This window comes from Notamacropus eugenii, chromosome 3 (assembly GCF_028372415.1).
Source record: "Notamacropus eugenii isolate mMacEug1 chromosome 3, mMacEug1.pri_v2, whole genome shotgun sequence".
Taxonomy (NCBI): domain Eukaryota; kingdom Metazoa; phylum Chordata; class Mammalia; order Diprotodontia; family Macropodidae; genus Notamacropus; species Notamacropus eugenii.
Window position 1 is genome coordinate 400,339,712 of NC_092874.1, and position 15,795 is coordinate 400,355,506.

Genomic DNA, 15,795 nt, shown 5'->3' on the forward strand with positions numbered 1-15,795 from the left:
AGAACAAGACTTGAACTCCCATTTTCTTGATGTCCATCCACTATACCACATGGTTTCTTGCTTGACTAACTTCTCTGGGCAAAATGGTGCTGTAGGCATCCATGGCCAAGATAAGGGTTCAAGATGAGATTTGTACTCTGAGAATTGACCAATGTGAAGATTTCACACAAAATGACACTCCACTGATTGTGTGTGTGTATGTGTGTGTCTGTGTCTGTGTCTGTGCATAATTTGGAGGGGTTGTTGTTGTTCATTCATTTCAGTCATATCCAACTCTTCATGACCCCATTTCTTGGCAAAGATACTGGAGTAGCTTGCCGTTTTCTTCTCCAGCTCATTTTATAGATGAGGAAACTGAGACAGATTTAAGTGACTTATCCAGGGTCACACAGCTAATGAGTGTCTGAGGCTGAATTTGAACTCATGTCTTCCTGACTCCAGGTCTGGCACTCTATCCATTGACCCAACTAGAGGCCCTTGTGTCACCTGGCTGGCAGATAACTCCTGAGGTACTTTTATGCATAGGAACAAAGTTCTGTACTCAAATGCAGTACTTAAGCTAGAAAACGCTCCTAGATCCTCCATCAGAAGGCTCAGAGCCAAGAGAAAGGACTGAGTTGTTGTTAGAGGCACCCCACTGTGTTCCCAGTCCCAGCCTCCCCCACAAAGGCATCAATCATTCCTTCTTGGCAGAGGGGTGGGCCAGATGGAGGGCCATTTTTACCCTGGTCCCGACAGAACGTACTCAGAATAAAAATAACATGTCCCAGAGACTCCTCTTCTCTCCCAGTCTTGTTTATTCCTGGCCAAAAAGGGAGGGCTCCCCACAGATTGCAATAATTAATACCAACACCAGTATGCCAAGAATGAGGATATGATTCTCCCCTTTTCTCAGCCCTCAGTTCACCCTCACCCTCAACATTCCCACAGGGCTCCCGAGCTGCTCTGGGCTTCCTCTGCCTGGGCTATTTCAATTCCTATCTGTCTTTCAAAGTGAAGCTCATCCTCTTCCAAGAAGCCCTCATTGGCCAATCCAGCCCACAATCAAGAATTATGGAATTCTCAGAGCAATCCTTTTACTGAGTAATGATCAATACAAAATAAATCATTAGCAATGCAAGGCAGAGTGCTAAATTTGGAGCCTGAAGTTCTGGGTTCAAGTGGAAGCTCTGTCATTGTACAACTTTAGGCCAGTCTCGGTTTTCTTATCCTTAAAATGGGGATAATAACATTCTATTGATCTACCTACCTACCTTTATCTATCAAAAATTTTATATATATAGAATTTTTGAGTAATTAGCATTTATTTATGTCTCACTCTTCTAAATCCTTTGATATACAGTTTTTAGACTCATTGGTCCCCTGAAGCCATCGGGATGCATGTTCCTGAAGGCAGGAGTCATTTTTGCAGTCCTTAGTGAGGTTCTTGATACATCTTAAGCACTAATGAATTTTCATTGATTTATTGATTTCAAACTCTCAAAAATAAAACAAGATGCTACATAGATACATGTATACATACCCATATGTGTATATAGACATGTTTATATGCATCTGTATACATTATGCAGTGTATATATTATCTATATATGTATATAATGTGTGCCCATATATGTATGTATACATATTCACACTATGTGAAAATGTGTGTGTACACTTGTGAACTCATTACTCGCAACTGTTAGTTTTACCTCCTCAACTAGGCTAAGTTTCTTGAGACAAGGGGTCCTCTATTATATTTCTTCATATAATAATAATAGTGAGCATTTCCATAGCACTATAAGATTTTCTAGGCACTTAGGTTATATCATCTGATCTTCACAACCCTAGGAGGTAGGTGTCATTATTATTCCCATTTAACAGATGAAAAAACTGAGACAGAGATGGGTTAAGTGACTTACCCAGGATCACACAGCTAGTATGAGCTCAGATTTGAACTCAGACCTTCCTGAATCCAAGTTCAGTGGCACTATACTTGGCTTAGCTGCCTATATTTCCCACAGTACCTAATACACAGTAACTGCTCGACAAATGTTTGTCAGTGCAATGAATGATTTATCCATATCGTCAAAAAAGTGAGAAGTAGTGACAGTGGCAGACACATCATGACAAGTATAAGAGTTCTTTAGAGACCTTTCAACAGAGGAAGGCAAGGAGAAAGGGAGAAGGGAGCTGTTCTGGGGAGGGGCACCTCTGTTTCTTCCTCCCCAATTCTCCCCACCCTATGTGAGAATTATACTCTGAACTGTTATACTACATTTGCAAAGCTACAGGATAAACAGTAATACAAAAAGATTCTTCTTAGAGGCACCACAGGGCACCGAGTAGGCTGGGAGTATTTTAAAATAAGAGTTTCTTTCCCACCTATCATGGTTTAGCTGCCAAGAAAGCCATAACTAGTATGAGGTGAATGGAACTGTGCCCCAGGGCAGTGACATAGATTGGGTATGCTTTCTTTTCATAACAGCTGTCATCTCCAAGCATCGATTTGTGGTTGATCTTCTGCCAGACTTTGTGGGGCTCAGTCATCCTTGAACTGTGATCTCTCAGTGCAATGACAATCTCAGTCAGATGGTCTTCTGTGCTACTAGCCTATGTGGCATCCCACAACCCCTAACAGATTTTGCCCCTTTTGAAATACATACAGTGACTCCCATGGGAATCCCCAGGGTTCCACTCAATCACAATGTGACAGAAGTAACCAAGTCACAGAATGTTGCTCAAAATTGTCTCTAAGTTGGAGCTGCCAAGCATCTTCCCCTTAAAACCAGGCATGGTTTGTCTCTGTGTCTTCTGGCTAAAGCTTCCCAGCTAATCTAGCTATTTCTCACACTAAAGTAAAAACCATCAAAGGGCTTCTCAGTCTCTGATCTGCAGATCTAAAGTATGTACTCCTCAGCAGGATAGGTTAATAATCAAAGTTATTGTGAGTCCCCAAATGCTAAAATATTTATGCCACTCACTATTTAGCAGTTAACTTTGTGTGACTTCTAGAAGGCAAGCTCTTTCTAGCTGCAGGGCACAAGGGTCTTTACTTAGATAGGAGAAACCTAACAATAGAAGAATCTCTCATCAAAAATTTCAGAGCCTTGAAGGATACCTTAGAGACCATCTAGTCTAACCTTTTTATTTTACAAATGAGGAAATTGGATCTCAGAGAGGTTAAATAATGTATCCAGTGTCGCCATTGCAGAGGTAGGAATTATACAAAGGTCCTCACCCTCAAATTCTACTATCCTTTCTAGAATCATAACTACACTGGTGCTAATAGGATTTTGTCCCAAGCTGCCAACCTGGGGGAGGGCACATGCTTCCTCCTCCCTTCTGATGGGTTCCAAGCCTTGAGACACCATTACTGAAACCTGACTTAGTTGACAAGTCAACAAGCATTTATTAAGCACCTACTATTTGCCAAGCTAGGTGCAGCTTGGTGGGCACAGAGGATAGAATATGGACCTGGAGTCAGGAAGACCTAAGTTCAAGGACTTGGGCAAGTCAATTAGCCCCTGTTTGTCTTAATTCACTAGAGAAAGGAAATAGCAAATCACTCTGGTATCTCTGACAAGAACCCAGGAGGTCATAAAGAGTCAGACACGACCAAACAATGACAAAATCTAATACAATACTAGGCCTGGAACCATGAAGACTCATCTTGAACTCAAATCTGCCCTCAGACACTTATTTGATAGGCAAATCACCAACTCTGTTTGCCTCAGTTTCCTCATCTGTAAAATGAGCTGGAGAAGGAAATGGCAAATCATTCCAATATCTTTGTCAAGAAAACCCCAGATGGGGTCACAAAGAGTTGGACATGACTGGAAAATGACTGAGCAACAACATCTTCCTACAGGTAGTTATTGAGTACTGGGGATACAAAGAAAGGGAAAAAGAAACAAAACATTCTTTGTTCTCTAGGAAATCACAGTCTAATGGAGGACACAGCCAGCAAAAAACAATGTACAACTGAAATAATATGAAAGATAAATGGAGATAATATCAGAAATAAGGTATGAATATTAAGGAATAACCAGAGAATACTCCTCATCCTCATCCTCCTTCTGTGACCCTGAGATACTGAGGAGAGTCATGGGCTGGCCACCTTGGCTCAGTGAGCCATAGAAGGTCCAAATGAGATTCTGTTCATGGGAAGCCTTCTATGGTGTTTAGATTTTTCACAAGACTTGGGCAGATTTACCAGTCCTTGTTAGACTTCTTATACAACTGTGTGATGGGTTGTAACTTTGGGACGAAGTTTCATCTACATGATTAGAGTTGATCTATTACAGGGTTGGTACGTGGTGAGATATGCCTTGGGAATCTACTACCCCAATCTTTTCTTTGATTTTTTTTTCACCAAACGTAGGTCCCTCCTTCATGGAAGACTCAGATAAAGGCCCTTCCTTACCAACAAAACAAAATGAGGAATTTCGTCCTTTCATTCAGAGGCTTCCAGATTTAAATTTTGGCACTCTGCTATTAAGGGCATTCTTATCACTCTGGTCTATACTATCACTACACTATACTATCACTACGATCTATATATTTTTTGACAATTTCAATGTCCCAGTGTTTTGGCTGATCCTTGTGATATACTTCACCATGCTTTTCTGTATCATCATGAAGGGGCAAATAAAGCATAAGATAAAACATGAATATATGCCATTCACACATGGGAAAAGAAAGTACAAAGAGAAGAAAGACATTTGCTAGTTAGAATCTGAATTGACCCTATTGCCTCATAATCTGAGAAAAACTGTTTCGAACCATTGTAACAATGCTTTTTTATATATAATAGTTGGTAAAAAAAAGAACTAGGAAAGTTTTTTGCAGAGGTTGCCATAGTCTTTGCCCTCTCCCAAGGGGCAACCTTATTCTCTTTCACGTAGACTCTAGTTCAGTCAAGGTTTTCTTGCCATGTCTCCCACACAACATCCCATCCTCCATTTTTTTAAAAAGGTATTCCCCATTAATAAAGACAATTAAAAATATTTGTCCCATCCTTTTAGTGTGTTACTTTGTTCATGTTTTATAAAGTATATAATACATCTAGTGGGACATATATGTGATTTACAAATGAATACAAGTTTTTTGAGGTACACATGCTATGTGTGATCCAAAGTTTGGAGATCACTGAATAGAGAGGAAACATAGTGCAAAACAATAGTCTCCAAAACAGAGGCCCCAGCCTCTTGAGGGACCCTGGTGTAACCCTAACAGAACACATATGTGATCAGCTAATTGGAGGACAGGAAGATGTGTTGCATCCCATAATCTCTTGTTTCTGAGTTCGTCTCCAACACAACCACATTCCTGCCGTTCCAACCATTGGGAAGCTACAAAGCTCCCAACCTCTCTTTCCCTTTCTTCCTATCCAAAGTAGAGAGCCCAGTCTAACTTGACCCAGGCAAATAGAATATAAATGCTCAGACTGGAAGATACCTTCCAAGCCATTTAGTCAAAAATTTTGAGCAGAAAGTAGAGAAGCCCAGAGATGTGAAATAATTTGACCCATAGGACATTTTCTTGGAGGATGGTAGCAAATATTCATCTTTTGAGGGTGGATATAATTTTTGAAAATGGTCAAAAATAATTTTGAGCCAAATCCAGTGAATAGGATGGGAGTAATCAAGCTAGAGAATGTGTTTGGGGGTCAAAAACAAGATGTAATTATCAAGTAACAAGACCATGTGCTCGTAAACTGACTATGACTATAATTCCCAAAGAGGAGCTCCAAACATGTTTTGAAGAAAAGAAACAGTTCTGAAATAATCATGTTGCTTCCTGAAGGAGACTGCTTGGTAGTCTAGCAGATAAAGGTTTGACTTAGCTGTTCAAACAGTCACATGACTTTATAAAATGACTCTACACATGGTGACTTGACAATTTCAGCACAATAACACCTTGAAGGCCCCTTGACCAATAGGAGAGAGTGTGAATATCCTCTGACTGATGTCACAGTGGGTGCTCTCCACTGAAAGAGGAGGCTCCTCCATCACCACCCCATATTGGGCAAATTAGCTTATGGGCTAATCAAATTAAGCAGAAATCAGAATAAGGTGATACTCTTGTATTGGGATAGCGATGAAGGACAATGAGGAAAAGAATGATGTCTATCCCTTGAAGTATTTCATTTCTACTTATTGGGCCTGCTCAGAGACCCTGGGGTAGTTGTGGTCATCTTAGTATGAACTTCGGTTCATACATGGGAAGTCAGATCTCCTTGGCCTTAAACAGACTAGGACCATACAAAGGCACAGGAGATGCAGTGCCTAAATGTGGTCTTTAAAGAGACTGGAGGGAGGCCCCTCCTTCATCAAAGTCTGTTCCCCACTAAGATCCAAAAGTACCTGGAATTTTACCCCTTGGATCTGAATTCTTTAAAGCTTAAATAGTGCCCTTTTCATATTTAAAAAAACGTAAATACTTCTGATATAGGTAAAATATTAAGTCCCTAACACTTTAGTATGAATGAAGGATGAGTTCATGAAACTAAATGTCTAGTGAGATAGAAGAAATAGCTGCTACCACTACATGGGAAAAGGGATAAAAGCAGAGTTGTGAGCTCAGAAGATGAACTTCCCTGAGGTGATGTTTTTACAGGGAACTTATGGCTGAGACTGAAGAAAGCCTACAGGGCAATGCTGGGAGAGAGCTTGTCTCTTGTTTCTTCTCTGTTCAGGCACCAAGACTATAAATATCATCCTAGCCTTGTTGTTCTTCAGTTGTTTCAGTTGTGTCCAACTCTTCATGGCCCCATTTGGGGTTTTCTTGGCAATAACACAGGAGTGGTTTGCTGTTTCCTTCTCCAGCTCATTTTACAGATGAGGAAACTGAGGTAAGTAAGGTTAAGTGACCTGCCCCGGGTCACACAGCTAGTAAATGTCTATGGTTGGTCTTCCTTCCTTCTTGAAGAGGACCAATGACATCATGAGGGTGATATATTGACTTGTGAATGAATCAGATTTAAGTAAAGCCATCATCCTCACTCTCTCCTCCAGAGTTGGTTAATCGTCTGAGACTGGATTTGAAGTCAGGAAGATGAGTCTTCCTGATTTTAAGGCCAGGACTCTATCCACTGCACCACCTAGCTGTCTCCTGAATGGCAGGAGATTTCACAAACAAAATAGGTACATCTTCTGATAGGTAATCTTGCAATAAACAAAGGCTGTAAGGAGATGAGAGACAGCCTGGTACAGTGGAGAGACAGCTGAAATGGAGAAAAAAGATGGGTTCAAATCCTGTTTTAGACACTTATTAGGTGTGGCCTGGGGGAATCACATCACTTCTGAGCCTCACTGTCCCCATCTGTAAAATGAAAGTATTGGGCTACATGACCTGTAAGGTCCCTTCCAGATGGAAGGAAGGGAAGGAGGGAGGGAGGGAGGAAGGGAGGGAGGAAGGAAGGAAGGAAGGAAGGAAGGAAGGAAGGAAGGAAGGAAGGAAGGAAGGGAGGGAGGGAGGGAGGGAGGGAGGAAGGGAGGAAGGGAGGAAGGAAGGAAGGAAGGGAGGAAGGAAGGAAGGAAGGAAGGAAGGAAGGAAGGAAGGAAGGAAGGAAGGAAGGGAGGGAGGGAGGGAGGGAGGGAGGGAGGGAGGGAGGAGGGAAGGAAGGAAGGGAATGAGGGAGGAAGGAAGGAGAGGGAGAAAGGAGTTACATCTTTAGATTTGAGAATCATCCTCATGGATGTGGTAATCCAACCCATGACCAATTCACAAAGTTCTCTCTTGGAGGTAGGAAGACAATGTACCAATGAAGAAAAGAGAGAAGGGAAGGGTAGGTGTAATGAGAACTAATAAAAAGCAGTGATAGACAGAAGTTCAGTGTGGTCAACAGTGTCAAATGATGCACACAGATCACAGAGGGTAAAGTCTGAGAAAGAGCATTTAAGGAGTTACTTACTATCCTCTTTTCTGGTTTGTGCAATCCATTAGATTTTGAGCTCCGTGAAGGCATCTTTCATCTTCATTAATAATATCTCCTCAGCAAGCACTTAATGCATTGCTCTGCACACACAATAAAAAATGCTTAATAAATGTTCTTAACTTTGCCATGGGGCAGGTATTTGACCCTCTTACATCACACACACACATACACACACACACATCCCAGTTCCATCACTAGGCTAGGAGTGGGTTAAATGCACTGAATTCAGAGGACTGATCTCCCCCATTAAAATGTGGATTACTTCCGGGCACGGGACCATTTTCCTACCTTTCTTTATATCTCCAGTACTCAGTAAGGTTCTTTGCATATAGTAAGCACTTAGTAAATGCTTTTTGACTGACTGACTGATAAAGAGGAAGACAAAGACAACCTTTAGCCAAAAACATTTTTGTTTTGCAATATTTTTGATGATCTCAACTAAAATCTCATGAATTGTTCCTCTGAAACAGGACCAGTATGGAATTAGAGGTCACCACCAATCTCCGTGGAGGGTAAAACCATCCTTAACCAGCAGAGGACAGCTTCTGCCTTACTTTCACAGACAGCTTCTAGTTAACAGTGCCTCCAAGTCAGCAACTGCATCCTAAGATAATGTTGCCAATGAACCCCAAGAATGTTTTCTGGAAACATTTACCTCAAGATAGAACAAAACACAAAACTAGCAGAATTCCTTTTCAAACATTCCAGTCTTACCTGACACATTCACATTCCAAAGCTACACCATCAAGACCTTTCTTGCCCAAGAGCACTCATGACTCCATGAAGAATGCCCATACACCTGACCTGCCTACAACCAGGTCAAATATTAGTGAAATTCCAGTCTCCTACCATTTGGACCTTGTCCCCATTTCAGAGTGCTCAAATACCCAATCTCCTTCAAAACTCTCTCTTGTTCCTGAGGCAACTAAGGTTGTAATCATCCAAAGCCCTCCAACTCAACGGAAGTCTTTCTCAAGCAAGTATGATAATCTAACCCACTTCTTCCCCATAAATTACTGGCCAATCAGAAAACCTTCAGTGAAACCTTTCAAAGCTCCACCATGTAAGGATCCTGACTGCCACTCAGACTTAACCAAATCTTCAAAAGAGGGTAAACAAGCTTGCAACTTTTTTCACATTGACCTTGTTCCTATCCCTTCCTTCAGTAAGCAACTATGTCCAAGTACACCCATTGTCCCTAAGGCAACAGAAACCATTATGCCTTTTCAGTTTTCTTAGTCCCAGTGATTTAATAAATCTCTGTTAGCAAGTGATTTCCCTCTGACTTTTGTCCTTAGGTCTTGGAGAGGCAATATAATATAGAACAAAGAGCGATTGACAAGGAGTCAAAAGAGACTGCCTTTAAAAGTAGAATCTTCTAAATCCTAGCTAGGTGGTTGGTTAGCAGTTAGCTGTGGCCAAGTCAATTTGATTCTCTTGAACTCAATTTCCTCATCTTTCAAATGAGGTTAAAGAAGGCTCTTTTGTCCTACCACTCAAGATATTTTTGAGCATTAACATGAGATAATCCAAGAGGAAGTGCTGAGATTTAGGGGTTCTGGGACCCCAAAATAGTGACACAAGGGTCCTGCCCAAATGAATTTGACCCAAGCCTTCTTTCAAACCAAAGAAAAACAAAAAAGCTTATTAAAGATTCACCATATTGGATAGACTCTTAAGGAATCTGAGCATTTGTAACACTAAGCAGGCTAGATAGAAACTGAGCCCTTGTGATGAGGGCTGATTGAATCTGAGCACTTTTAGGGAGGCAAGGTGGATCTTATATACAGAAAGACTGTGGGAGGGATTTAGGTTTAGCAGAGAGTGACTAGAGGGTCTTGATAGGAGTGGCCGGTAGCTGGGATGACTAGAGATCAGATGCCTGGAACCAAGAGAATAGGATTTTGATAGAATCAAGGGTAGAAAGCAGCCAGAAGCAATCCAGAGGTGACAGAGATTTGGACATAGTGATAATGAAAAGCTTATGGTCTCAGAGGAACACCAGATCAAGTGAGAAGATTCAAGGATAGTTCAAAGGGGTTTCTAGGGCCTGTACCCCATCAGAAGTACTTCAGAATGCCCTCACACTATAAAAACAGGAGGTGGCATTATTCTGGGCTCCTTCCCTCCTCTAAGTTTGTCTCATTGTCAGCATGGGTAGTCTGCCCTTTGTGCTCTTTGTGAGCCACCAATGATAGTCCAAGCTCAAGTTTTACCTCCTCCATGAAAACTGTGTAAGGGATGAATTGAAAACATGTAGATTAGAGGGGAAAGTCTTGGAAATGTTGATTAATATTTAACAGGATGTGGGCACCTGCTTATCAGCATATCTAAAGGCTAACATCTCCTTCCTTGTACTTTGGATAAAATCCACAACACCAAAGACAAGAGGAGAACATTCCACAGCACTATTTTGAATATTGGGACTCTTCTTATGTTAATGATGGAGGAAACTTCAACATCCTGGGTACAGCATCTTATCAACTGAGAAAATTCCTTTAAAAGTATTTATGGGGGGAAAGAGACAAGATGGGGGAGTAAAAGCAGGGACTTCTCTGAGCTCTACCCCAAAGCCCTCCAAATACTTTTAAAAATTACTCTAAACAAATTCTAGAGCTACAGAACCCACAAAATGAGAGAGTGAAACAAATTCCTAGCCCAAGACAACCTGAAAAGTAGACAGGAAGGGTCTTTCACACAGGGCCGGGAGTGGAGCATGATCAAGTATGGGCCACACTGGCACAGACTGTTCAAAGTAGGCCTCAGGGGACTGAAGCATTGGCAGTTGTGGCAGTTTCTAGACTTCTCAACCCACAAATGCCAAAAAGGTCAGTGGCAAAACTCTGTGGGACCTGGGTGAAAATAGATTCCTCTGTCTGGCCAGGTCCAGTCCCAGTCCCAAGGTGGTGGGGGTGGTGGCTGCAGTGGCAGCAGCAGCAGCAGACACTGCTTCTGGAGCTGATGAAAAATCCCTGAAGCCTGGGACAGTACACCCACCCCACCTTCACTGGAAGGAGAGTCCTAACTTGCCAAAGAGTTAGAAAGTCAAGTGTTTCCCTGGGAAGATGAGTACAAATCATAAAAGAAGCTAGACTGTAGAATCTTACTTTGGTGACAAGGAAGATGAGGGCATACAACCAGAGGAGGACAGCAGAGTCAAAGCTCCTATGTCAAAAGCCTCCAAGAGGAATATGAATTGGTTGTAGGCCATGGAGGAGTTCAAAAAGGATTTTGAAAATCAAGTAAGACACATAGTGGAAAAATTGGGAAGAGGAATGAGAGTGATGCAAGAAAATCATGAAAACTGAGTCAACAGCTTGCTAAAGGAGAGCCCAAAAAAATACTAAAGAAAATAGCACCTTAAAAAATAGACTAATCCAAATGGTAAAAGAAGTTCAAAAAACCAATGAGGAAAGGAATTCCTTAAAAAGCAAAATTGGCCAAATGGAAAAGGAGGTACAAAAGTTCAGTGAAGAAAATAATTCCTTGAAAATCAAAATGGAGCAAATGACTTTATGAGAAATCAAGAAATTATAAAAACAGAAGCAAAAGTGTGAAAAAATAGGAGACAATGTGAAAAAACTCAAAAACAACTGACCAGAAAATAGAACCAGAATTGATAAATTTAAAATTATTGGACTACATGAAAACCATGATAAAAAAAAAAAACCTAGATATAATCTTTCAGCAAACTATCAAGGAAAACTGCCCTGATTTTCTAGCACCAGAGGGCAAAATCTATACCGAAAGAATCTACCTATCATCTCCTGAAAGAGATACCAAAAGGAAAATTCCTAGGGAATATTGTAGCCAAATTCCAGAGATCCTGGGTCAAGGAGAAAATATTGTAATCAGCCAGAAAGAAACAATTCAAGTATTGCAGAAATACAATCAGGATAACACAAGATCTAGCAGCTTCCACATTAAGGTATCAAAGGGTTTGGAATATGATATTCTTGAGGTCAAGGAGTTAGGATTAAAATCAAGAATCACCTACACAGAAAAACTGAGTACAATCCTTCAGGGGAAAAAATGGACATTCTATGAAATATAAGACTTTCAAGCATTCTTGATGAAAAGACCAGAGCTGAATAAAAAATTTGACTTTCAAATACAAGAATCAAGAGAAGCATGAAAAGGTAAATAGGAAAGAAAAATCATAAGGGACTTACTAAAGTTGAACTGTTTACATTTCTACATGGAAAGATGGTATTTGTAACTTATGAGACCTTTCTCAGTATTAGGATAGGTGGAGGAAATGATGGATAGATAGATAGATAGATAGATAGATAGATAGATAGATAGATAGATAGATAGATAGATAGATAGATGGCACAGGGTGAGTTGAATCTGAAGGGATGATATCTAAAAAATAAAATTAAGGTATAAGAGAGGAATATATTGGGAGAAGGAGAAAGCGAGAGATAGAATGGGGGTAAATTATCTCATATAAAAGAGGCAAGAAACAGGTTTCACAATGGAGGGGAAGAAGGTGGAGGTCAAAAGGAATGAGTGAATCTTACTCTCATCAGATTTGGCTTAAGGAGGGAATAATATGCACACTCAATTGGGGATCTTACCCTACAGGAAAGTAGGGGAAAACGGGATAAAGGTGAGGATGACAGAAGGGAGGGCAGATTGAGGGAGGGGTATTCAGAAGCAAACACTATAGAAAAGGGACAGGGTCAAAGGAGAAAATTAAATAATTGGGAGGCGTGATTGGATGGAGGAAAATATAGTTAGTCTTCCACAACATCACTGTTATGGAGATATTTTGCATAACTACACATATATAACCTATATTGAATTGCTTGCCTTCTCAATGGGGGTTGGTGGGGAGAAAAGAAGGGAGAGAATTTGGAACTCAAAATTTTAAAAACAAATGCTAAAAAATTGTTTTTACATGCAACTGGGAAATAAGATATACAAGCAATGGGGTATAGAAATTATCTTGCCCTTCAAGAAAGTAAAGGAGAAGGGGACAAGAGGGTATGATGATAAAAGGTAGGGCAAACTGGGGGAAGGGGTAATCAGAATGTATGCCATCTCAGAGTGGGGTGAGGAGAAATATGGGGAGAAAATTTGGAACTCAAAATCTTGTGGAAATGAATGTTGAAAATTAAAAATAAATAAATTTAAATCTTAAAAAAAAAGAATTTGACTTGTCATTCTTTTACTAAAGTAAAAAGAAAATGAAAGATGTAAACATGAGTGTAGACTCACATGGGGGTGAGGTTTAGGCATTTTCAGATAGGCTCTGAATCCTGAAATGCCCAACCAACAGGATACAGGAGGGACATTCAAATCAGGATGGGTTATAAAAAGCTTTGTAATTGTCTGAAAGGGTATGTCTCTTTATGAGTCACCAGTGCTCCTGCCATCTCCTGCAGGAGAATGATTAATAAAATCTTTCCTTAATTCACTGAGAGCCATGTGGAGTTTTTTGGTAAGATGATTATTTCTCACATATGTGGGAGCTCATCTTGGGCCCACAGCCACCCTGCAGGACATATTAAAGTTTCAATTACTTCACTCATCCTGAGTCTGTCTAACTTACCAGTCTATTTGGGCATGAGAGGTTATTTCTCACACCTGAGAAATAGGAAATATAGATCCTAATTCTGTCTAGGCCACTACCTGGAAGGTTGACCTGGGATAAAGTAATTTTCTTTCCTTCACTGAGTCTATTTCCTATTTGTAAAACAAGATTCAATTGTAGCATTTATAAAGATCTTTGCAATCATAATATAATATAAAAGAGTATTAAATTTGGATGAAGAGAACCTAGGTTCAAGTCTTGGCCCAGTTACCACCTGTGTCACATTGGGCTAATCATTTAATCTTGTGAGAAATGATTTTTTTCTTAATAATCAGTATCTTAGAGCCTCAGAGCTTCCCTCCAGTTCCCTCTCCCTTCCAAAGTTCAGTTTCTTCTTTAGAAGGACATCAGTGATAATGACATTACATTGAATCTCCTTATCCTACTCAGACCCCAACTCAAGTCTGAATTGATTTTTATCAAAGGTATGGAAGCTCTTTCATGTTCTGCTCAGGCTTGGGTGGAGACAGATTCATCTGCCTCCATAGCCCAAGGTTGGAAGTGGTCTGGTCTGGTTGAGGGGAGTGATCTGATAAAAGAGGTATTTCCTCTGTCAGGAGGTGGAATGATATCAGCCACTGCTGAAAAGGTATATAAACTAGGCACCCAACCCCCAAATTAAGCCAATTCTGGACGGTAACTCCCACACAATGCACGTGACCAGCAAGAGAGAAATTAAACCACGGACCTACAACCTAATTCATTTTTCTCTTTCCTGAAACAAACTCTGTAAAAGGTTGACAACCTTGAAATCTCATCTCTTCATCTATATAATTAGACAGTTGGTCTGGTCTCTAAGGTTCTTTCCAAAGCCTATGAATACTCACTGAATACCGGAATTCCTAAACCTCAACTGACCATTTTAGAACCAAGTGCCTTCTCCTGTATTTGAGTTGATTTGTTTCCACTAACATTACTGCTGCTGCAATTGTTATAGTGATTTGAATAGCATTTTGAACATAATAGATGAAGAATAAATGTTTCTGCATTTGTATGTTGACTACCCCTAACTGGCCATGTGGCCTTGAGAGAGGGTCTCTGAGCCTCAATTTTCTTATCTATAAGATCTCTCTCTCTCTCTTTCTCTCCCCCTGTGCGTATATGTGTATATATGTATATGAGTGTATGTATGTATGTGTATGTATGTATGCATATGATGAGTTCAAGGTATGCCCGAAGAATATTGGCATGCCAGTTGAAATGCTGAAGTATAGACATGTGGGTTCTAGTGTCTTGAAAAAATTTATATTCACTCAGATAGACTCCAACTTAAAGAAAGGCATTTGCTGAGATGATGCACTGAAGGCAGCCTACTCCCATGAGGTAGAGCTCTACTCCTACTCCATGTGGGATGCAGAGCATAGGCAGCAGACTCTGCTCCCCTAAGGGAGGAAACTGACCCTGCATCTTGTCGGAGGCAAAGGTCATTGGCCAGGGTAAACGTATGATTTAAATGCAATTTTGATAGTAAGGGTTAGGAGGGCAGAGGCAAGACAACAGAATAAAAGCAGGGACTTCCCTGAGCTCTCTCCCAAATCCCTGTGAAAAATGATTCTAAACAAATTCTAGAGCAAGAGAAGCCACAAAATGACAGACTGAAAAGAATTTCAAGCCCAGGACAATCTGGAAGGTCGACAGGAAACATCTTTTGCATCAGTCTGAGAGAAGAGTGCCGTGCTTACATAGACTGGGCTGGAGCAGACCTCAGGGAACTGAATCACTGGCAGCTGTGGCAGTTTCCAGGCTTCTCAAAACAAAGACAGCTTAGAAGGTCAGTAGGAAAAGTCTGTCCAACCTGGGTGAAAGAGGAGCAAGGTTTGGCCTGGCCCCAGCACCAGGCTGGCAATGATGACAGCAGCAGCAGTGGCTGCTTCTGTGGGGAATCCAGCGATTGATCAGAACTGTATTGCAGGGATCTCTTTGGTCATGCTAATGCTTTGCCCATCCTTGGATCTGGGTTGCAGTCCTGGGTGGTAGTCTTGGGGTGAAGAGGAGTGCAAGCATGGTGGAGCTTGTGGCAGAAGGGGAGAGGGAGCCCTCCTCACAGTTATAAGGCAGAAAAAGTGCTTGAGGTCACTCACAGACCACACCACAGGCCAGTAGAGAAATAAACACTTCTCTTTTGATCACACAACCTTGAAAGAACTGAAAATTTACAGGTCCCTGGAAATATCTCTGCAAACAGCTACGCAAAACCCTTGAAGTTTGAGACAGTTCACCCTCCACACTGGAAGCAGAGCTCTACCTTAACAAAGAGTTAAAATGTTAAGTAATA

General features: G+C 40.9%; 1 long non-coding RNA gene and 1 pseudogene across 1 annotated transcript; both read left to right on the forward strand.

Annotated features, from left to right (window-relative positions):
- Positions 1-3,822: 3,822 nt before the first annotated feature.
- LOC140532243 (protein RER1 pseudogene) lies at positions 3,823-4,710 on the forward strand (annotated as a pseudogene).
- Positions 4,711-5,990: 1,280 nt separating this feature from the next.
- Positions 5,991-9,195, forward strand: LOC140531710 (uncharacterized). The gene is made up of 2 exons (XR_011976407.1): positions 5,991-6,056; positions 8,392-9,195. It is a non-coding gene; the product is annotated as an uncharacterized lncRNA (long non-coding RNA).
- Positions 9,196-15,795: the final 6,600 nt, after the last annotated feature.